Source organism: Pseudophryne corroboree, chromosome 8 (assembly GCF_028390025.1).
Source record: "Pseudophryne corroboree isolate aPseCor3 chromosome 8, aPseCor3.hap2, whole genome shotgun sequence".
In the NCBI taxonomy this organism is placed as follows: Eukaryota; Metazoa; Chordata; class Amphibia; order Anura; family Myobatrachidae; genus Pseudophryne; species Pseudophryne corroboree.
Window position 1 is genome coordinate 49,853,701 of NC_086451.1, and position 8,909 is coordinate 49,862,609.

The following is an 8,909-nucleotide window of genomic DNA, read 5'->3' on the forward strand; positions in this document are numbered from 1 at the left end:
AAGGTCCAGGGCCCGACATCAACACCCGCAGGGAAGCAGGAGGACATCCAATGATGGAAAAACAGAAGAGTCTCATGGAGGCCACAGGATTGATTGTCAGGATATTGTTATTGATCCGGGAGCGGAGCGCAGGGAAGGCAGGGACTGGGAGCGGAGCACTTAGTGTCACAAGCACCGAGGCTAGAACGCTGGAACTAGGTAGGGGAGCCTGCTCTGGCACTCTCAGTACCCAGGGGCTTCCTTTTATAGTTAGAGATACAAATTGGGGCGCCTGGACCTTTAAACACAGTGCTGAGTGGCTCACGCTTCCCTATGAGTGTCGCCTGCATATCTAGAAGTGACGCTGCAGTCAGAGGAGGAGAGCTGCAGGAGAGAACTACAGCAGCGGCTCCTGGGAATAACATGCCCACTGCCCTGCTTTAGGAGCTGGAGACCAGCGCTGCCAGACCCAGATAGTAAGTGCCAGGGTCCGGTGCGCGATGACAATAATCTCCAGTAAAGGTGATGTACTCAGGCTTATGGCAGGCTTTTGCGTGTCACAAGTAAGCCGTCAAAGTTTCCACCTTCATACGCTACGATGTATCTCATTACTGGTAATGTAGCGTGCTTTGATTTTGCTCCATGCTTAGTGTTCTTCTCCTTCTTTGCATGTGCTCTATATTTAGCGAACCTATTCTCCTTCTCCTCTTCTTGTTCTTCTACTTTTACGTCTACTTCTTCTTCTGATGATGATGATGAAAAGCTCTCACTCCCACTATCTCCAGCCTCTATATTAATGTCCGACTTTATAGCTGACTTTGGTCTCTTCCTAAAAGTACAAAAGTAATGAAAAGTGCTCAGTAGCAGAACATAGACAGAAACCATCGGGGTGGCTATATCCTATATGATGTCACAGTGCAGTGTATAGAGGCACATTATATAACATGGTAGCATAATGTATTACAGTACAGCACAGGGACACAGGGCAGCCTATGATATCACAGTATAGCACAGCAATGCAGGAGTAATTGTGTAGTACTTTCCACTGTACGTCTCCTGCTAAGTGCAGTTATGATAAAAGGGATAGGCCTGCAAGTTACTGTCACGCTATTGGCTGTACTAATATAGCATATTACTGTCTGTTAGGGTGTCAGTAAAATAACATTCTCATATGCTAACAGCAGAGTGTCTGTATTAACCCTTTTCATTATACTGGTAATAATAGTACAGTAATAAATGAATACTCTTTATCTAGGTAAATAAAGTGTAAATCACATTAGTAACTTACCAGATGTAAATGCAGAAGGTCAGTGTAGTCGCTACAGAAAACAAGCCGGAGCATGTAGTGGCAATCAGCAATCCTGCAGGACAGAAACAGGTTAGGGGAATAAGCGTCATGTTAGTTACAGCCGTGTTACACATAGATCAATTCCTTATATGAAACAATGATGAAAACTACTTTGCTATCACTAGTAAGTGCAGAATCAGTGCCGTTTCTAGCGGCGGGCGCCCGCCGCGGCACTTTGTGTGTCCGTAATCTCCTCTCCTCCCTCTTCCCGAGCGCTCCTGCTCGGGAAGTGGAGTTTCGCGGAATGACGCGTTTGCGTCGTGACGTCACGACGCAAACGTGTCATTCCGCGAAGCCCCGCCCCCCGAGCAGGAGCGCTCGGGGAGAGGGAGGAAAGGAGATTAGCCTGGAAGGAGGAGGCGGCCGGCGCGAGGGACGTGAGGCGGCGGGACCCGAAGAGCGGGAAGATGTAAGTATTATCTCTATCTTTCTCTCTCTCCCCCTTCCTCCCCCCCCCCACTTGACACCTGCCTGCCGCACTGTGTAAAATGGGGATACCTGCCTGCCGCACTGTGTAAAATGGAGATACCTGCCTGCCGCACTGTGTAAAATGGGGACACCTGCCTGCCGCACTGTGTAAAATGGGGACACCTGCCTGCCGCACTGTGTAAAATGGGGATACCTGCCTGCCGCACTGTGTAAAATGGGGATACCTGCCTGCCGCACTGTGTAAAATGGGGATACCTGCCTGCCGCACTGTGTAAAATGGGGACACCTGCCTGCCGCACTGTGTAAAATGGGGATACCTGCCTGCCGCACTGTGTAAAATGGGGACACCTGCCTGCCGCACTGTGTAAAATGGGGATACCTGCCTGCCGCACTGTGTAAAATGGGGATACCTGCCTGCCGCACTGTGTAAAATGGGGATACCTGCCTGCCGCACTGTGTAAAATGGGGATACCTGCCTGCCGCACTGTGTAAAATGGGGATATCTGCCTGCCGCACTTTGTAAAATGGGGACACCTGCCTGCCGTGCTGTGTAAAATGGGGGCACGTGCCTGCCGCGCTTTGTAAAATGGGGACACCTACCTGCCGCGCTATGTAAAATGGGGACACTTGCCTGCTGTAATGTGTAAAATGGGGACTTTTTTTATTTTTATTTTTTTTCCCCTGTGGTGGGCGTGATGATATCAGACAAGGCCACGCCCACTTTAATGAGACCACACCCATTTTAATCAGGCCACACACCCTTGTCGGGAGCGCACGCGCCCTCGGCGCGCGCATGCTTTTTCTTTTTATAGCTATATGGGGGGGGGGCACAATTTTTTTTTATAGCAATGGGGGGAAGGGGGCGCATTTTGAAATCTCGCACTGGGAGCCAAATTGTCTAGAAACGGCCCTGTGCAGAATATGCTGAAGCTCAGCGTATATAATTTCTGCCATTGCGCCCATGCTATAGGTGCTCTCCTCCTATTTTCTGGCTTGGGGAGTGTCCTGTGCAGACACTGTGTCATGGGAGCCATGAGAGAGGGGACATCGGGACTGTCTGTATTACATGGCTCTCAGGTCTGTATTACATTGTGCTCTATGCACATGACAGGCAGCTGCCCCCATACAGTGGTCTTAGTAAGTGTACAAGGAGTGTGATAGGCTGTCATCTGATCTAGAGCAGCTCCAATGGTGTGTAACCATCACACGTATATTGGGGAGTAACCTGCGCCCTAACCTGGGAATGCCCCACACTGTGCACTCTGCACCTGCTGATATATTATATGCTGCAGCACAAAGCTGACTTATGGTCATAAGCATAATACTAGGCAGCTGATGCCACGATCTCACCCAGCTGCAGATGTAATTTACCCCCCCACAGATGCCGCCCCTGTCCCCACTAATCCCTATTACTGACACGCTGCACATATATGCTGTGACTTGTGTCACTGTTAGGTACCTGTGACTGTAGAAGCGTTGGACTCTTCTGTCTTCTGGGCTTGGTCTTCGGAGACACCTACATGTGTGGCTGGTGTAAGGAGAGAATAGAGAAGATTAGCAATGTGTATAGTAATGTATAAATAATGAGCAACATTTACTTTACCAAGTGACGCTGTGACATGACATTCCCTGTGTGGTATGGACGTGTTTCTCATAAGGCATGCTAAAACTCTATCAGGGCATGCTGGGACATGTAGTTCCACATTAGATGGTGTGCCATACATTGCCTATACCTGCTATAGACACTGGTGAGTAGGTCCCTGAAAGCCAAACATGTCACCCCAGTACTATTCTCACACAATATAGTCAGTATAACACTCACAGCCAGATGTACTAAGCTTGAAAAGTGATAAATATCACTGTGATAAAGCACCAGCCAATCGGCTCCTAACTGTCATTTTTCAAACACAGCCTGTGACATGGCAGTTAGGAGCCGATTGGCTGGTGCTTTATCACAGTGATATTGATCACTTTTCAAGCTTAGTACATCTGGCCCTCAGTGTGTAACTAGTGCTGTATAGGGTGTGAGTTGTATGTATGTCATGTATGTATAGTTCTGTATGTTATATACTATGTACTGTGTGTCCTTATATCCACTAAGGTGTACATGTGTCTGTGGCTCTAATTGGCCAGATAATATGATTTATTTCCTCTTAGTAACAACCTTTAGAATAATGAAGATAACACTTACCTTCAGGTGCCACAGTAGGTGCTCCTTGACTAGCCGAAATAAATAAGAATACGGTCAAAAATGTCCACATAATGCAGAACATCTCTGTACGTCTGTCTCCACTGAAAACTACCTATCAAAAGGCTAACACTGTAACGGTCTGTGATATCACCCTGGCCTGAGCTGCATTGTGATGCGGCTGTGATGTCATAAAGGAAGTGGCTGGGGCCTTATTAGGGAAACTGTGCAGGGAAATTATAAGATGATGTGTTTAATAAAATAACTTCATTAAAATAATGTTATCACATGAATGTGTTGTTAGCTCACAGGGGTGTGGTTCATCAAATCGACAGTGTCTAGGTCGACAATGTTTAGGTCGACCACTATAGGTCGACAGTCACTAGGTCGACATGGATGGAAGGTCGATAGGGTTTCTAGGTCGACATGTGCTAGGTCGACAGGTCTAAAGGTCGACATGAGGATTATTTTTTTTGTATCGTTTTCTTCGTAGAGTGACCGGGATCCCAAATTAGTGCACCGCGTCCCCTCGCATGGCTCGCTTCGCTCGCCATGCTTCGGGCATGGTGCCTTCGCTCCGCTACCGCTTCACTCGGCACACTTTACCGTTCCAATCGTAGTCCATGTGGATCGTTAAGTATGAAAAAATAAAAAAAAAGAAAAAAATGTGAAAGACTCATGTCGACCTTTAGACCTGTCGACCTAGCACATGTCGACCTAGAAACCCTGTCGACCTTCCATCCATGTCGACCTAGTGACTGTCGACCTATAGTGGTCGACCTAAACATTGTCGACCTAGACACTGTCGATCTTCAGACCGGATCCCAGCTCACAGACGCTATTTCATATATCTAAGACTTGGGCCACACACAGCGGTTTAGTGGTCCCATTCAGCAGGACGGGCTTGGCAGGAAGGAACATTTTGGGTTCACACACTAGTCTTTCCGCAGGATGCCGCTGCACAGTATCTGGCCAGTGCCACGACCAGATTTCAAGTAGAACCGCACTGTGTGAACACATACACTCAAATGTATGTGTTGTGTTCTAGGTGAAATCCTGTCATCCTGCTCAACCACAGCATGCTGCAGTTGGGTCTGGTGGATGCGGCACCGCCACATATGTGTGGACGGCTGCATAGGAGACCATGTGCAGGCTCCTTCCTGCCAAGCGGACCCACTAAACCGCTATGTGTGGCCCAAGCCTAAGTATAAGCATAGGTTTACCATGATACAGGGGGGTAGTTAAGAACTCCCTGGGAGAAGTCCTGATTGGAGTTAAAGCTGAGGGGTCTGGGCTGGATGCTTTGTGTCTTTAAGCCCCGCCCACTGAGTCATATGTCCAAAAACTGGGTTTTCAACAGTCTGTAGCACTTTGCAGGTGTGGGAGTGGGTCTGTTGTCTCGTTCCTCCACTAAGCAGTTGCCCGCAGTAGGTGCAGCATTCCTCCTTGTAAGCCACGGAGATGGCCAAATTCAGCAGAGCTCCTGTGCTCCTTGAGCAGCTCCACCCAGCAGTTACCATGGCCCTTTCAGAGAGTCTCTGCATCTGCCCTCCCCAGTTCCTCAGCTCTGAACAGCAGGTGAGGGAGTGCCTGCTATGCTAAGCTGAGCTATATTTGAAGATATATATGTATGATCTTTGCTGGGGCTAATAGTGTGGAGATTACTGTGGCCCATTTGGTATATATATATATATATATATATATATATATTTATATATATATATATACAAGAAATGGCTGCGGCACTCGGAGTCTTTTTAAGTCAAACAAAGTGTATTAAAAGCATCACGCCATATCACAATGTTTTGGTGCTGTCACACCAATTTGTCAAGGTGAACAACCGTTGTTCATCATGACAAAGGGGCGTGACAGCCCCGAAAACGTTGGGATATGGCGTGATGCTTGTAATACACTTTGTTTGACTTAAAAAGACTCAGAGTGCAGCAGCCATTTCTTGTATGCAATACCCCTTTTACTCTGAGGGCACCGGAGCAAGTGAAAGTGAATGGAAAGGAGTGCCGGACCATGGACACTTTGTTTTATATATATATATATATATATATATACTAGGTGATTCATCGCACCCTACGGGCGCTCTTCACACCGTCGTAAGGGCCCTTGCACACCCTTGTGGCATGCAATATTTTTATTATATGGAGTATTACATCCAATCATAAATATTGCACGGACGAAGGGCGTGCAATGGTTAAGGGGTGGAAGCCCCTTGCAATGGCGTGAACAGCGCACGCAGGGCCTGGTGAATCACCTAGTAGGTGCTTTGGTTGGAGGAGTAGGGGGTGCGGGGAAGAGGCGGATGGTATCCTGGGGTGCCACGGGAGGGGCGGTTGCGTTGGTGCCGCAGGTGGGGGAGGGGCTGGTGCGGTGGTGCCACAGGTAGGGGAGAGTGCGTGGGTGCCATGGGTGGTGGTCCAGAACCACTGCGGGTGGGGAAGGAGCAGTTGTGGGGTTGCCCCGGGTGGGGGAGGGGCGGATGCAGTGGAGCGGCGGGAGGTACGGGTGCGGGGTCGCTACGGGTGGGGGAGGGGGTCCGGAGCTACCGCGGGTGCTGGAGGGGGTGTGTGGGGGTGCCACAGCACTGGTACAGGGGGCGTTACGTGTGTAAGCGGCACTGGTACAGGAGGCGTTACGTGTCTAAGCGTCACTGGTACAGGGGCATTACGTGTCTAAGCGTCACTGCTACAGGGGGCGTTACGTGTCTAAGCGTCACTGCTACAGGGGGCGTTATGTGTCTAAGCGTTACTGCTACAGGGGGCGTTACGTGTGTAAGCGGCACTGGTACAGGGGGCGTTACGTCTCTAAGCATCACTGATACAGAGGGCGTTACGTGTGTAAGCGTCACTGGTACGGGGGGCATTACATGTGAAAGCGTCACTGCTACAGGGGGCGTTACGTGTGTAAGCGGCACTGCTACAGGGGGTGTTACGTGTGTAAGCGGCACTGGTACAGGGGGCGTTACGTCTCTAAGCATCACTGATACAGAGGGCGTTACGTGTGTAAGCGTCACTGGTACGGGGGGCATTACATGTGAAAGCGTCACTGCTACAGGGGGCGTTACGTGTGTAAGCGGCACTGCTACAGGGGGTGTTACGTGTGTAAGCGGCACTGGTACAGGGGGCATTACGTGTGTAAGCGGCACTGGTACAAGGGGCGTTACGTGTGTAAGCGGCACTGGTACAGGGGGCATTACGTGTGTAAGCGGCACTGGTACAGGGGGCGTTACGTGTGTAAGCGGCACTGGTACAGGAGGCGTTACGTTTGTAAGCGACACTGGTACAGAGGGCATTAAGTGTGTAAGCGGCACTGGTACAGGGGGCATTACGTGTGTAAGCGGCACTGGTACAGGGGGCATTACGTGTGTAAGCGGCACTGGTACAGGGGGCATTAAGTGTGTAAGCGGCACTGGTACAGGGGGCATTACGTGTGTAAGCGGCACTGCTACAGGGGGTGTTATGTGTGTAAGCGGCACTGGTACAGGGGGCGTTACGTGTGTAAGCGGCACTGGTACAGGGGGCATTACGTGTGTAAGCGTCATTGCTACAGGGGGCATGACGTGTGTAAGCATCACTGGTACAGGAGGCGTTACGTGTGTAAGCGGCACTGGTACAGGGGGCGTTACGTGTGTAAGCGTCACTGGTACAGGGGGCTTGACGTGTGTAAGCGGCACTGGTACAGGGGGCGTTACGTATGTAAGCGTCACTGGTACAGGGGGGTGTTACGTGTGTAAGCGTCACTGGCCCAGAGGGCGCTACGTGTCTAAGTGGCACTGGCACAGAGGGCGTTTCGTGTCTAAGCGACACTGCTACAGGGGGCATTACGTGTGTAAGCGTCACTGGTACAGGGGGCATTACGTGTCTAAGCGTCACTGCTACAGGGGGCGTTACGTGTCTAAGCGTCACTGCTACAGGGGGCGTTATGTGTCTAAGCGTTACTGCTACAGGGGGCGTTACGTGTGTAAGCGGCACTGGTACAGGGGGCGTTACGTCTCTAAGCATCACTGATACAGAGGGCGTTACGTGTGTAAGCGTCACTGGTACGGGGGGCATTACATGTGAAAGCGTCACTGCTACAGGGGGCGTTACGTGTGTAAGCGGCACTGCTACAGGGGGTGTTACGTGTGTAAGCGGCACTGGTACAGGGGGCGTTACGTCTCTAAGCATCACTGATACAGAGGGCGTTACGTGTGTAAGCGTCACTGGTACGGGGGGCATTACATGTGAAAGCGTCACTGCTACAGGGGGCGTTACGTGTGTAAGCGGCACTGCTACAGGGGGTGTTACGTGTGTAAGCGGCACTGGTACAGGGGGCATTACGTGTGTAAGCGGCACTGGTACAAGGGGCGTTACGTGTGTAAGCGGCACTGGTACAGGGGGCATTACGTGTGTAAGCGGCACTGGTACAGGGGGCGTTACGTGTGTAAGCGGCACTGGTACAGGAGGCATTAAGTGTGTAAGCGGCACTGGTACAGGGGGCATTACGTGTGTAAGCGGCACTGGTACAGGGGGCATTACGTGTGTAAGCGGCACTGCTACAGGGGGTGTTATGTGTGTAAGCGGCACTGGTACAGGGGGCGTTACGTGTGTAAGCGGCACTGGTACAGGGGGCATTACGTGTGTAAGCGTCATTGCTACAGGGGGCATGACGTGTGTAAGCATCACTGGTACAGGAGGCGTTACGTGTGTAAGCGGCACTGGTACAGGGGGCGTTACGTGTGTAAGCGTCACTGGTACAGGGGGCTTGACGTGTGTAAGCAGCACTGGTACAGGGGGGCGTTACGTATGTAAGCGTCACTGGTACAGGGGGGTGTTACGTGTGTAAGCGGCACTGCTACAGGGGGTGTTATGTGTGTAAGCGGCACTGGTACAGGGGGCATTACGTGTGTAAGCGGCACTGCTACAGGGGGTGTTATGTGTGTAAGCGGCACTGGTACAGGGGGTGTTATGTGTG

The 8,909-nt window shown here is 50.8% G+C and overlaps 1 protein-coding gene and 1 long non-coding RNA gene across 6 annotated transcripts in view; one reads left to right on the top strand and one right to left on the bottom strand.

Annotated features, from left to right (window-relative positions):
* Positions 1-8,909, top strand: part of ALAS2 (5'-aminolevulinate synthase 2) — a 129,244-nt gene that overhangs the window by 58,499 nt on the left and 61,836 nt on the right. The gene's annotated exons all lie outside the window — the stretch shown is intronic.
* Positions 1,267-4,042, bottom strand: LOC134947477 (uncharacterized). Its single transcript, XR_010182568.1, has 3 exons — positions 3,948-4,042; positions 3,216-3,284; positions 1,267-1,340 (listed from the first exon to the last, which is right to left on the bottom strand). It is a non-coding gene; the product is annotated as an uncharacterized LOC134947477 (long non-coding RNA).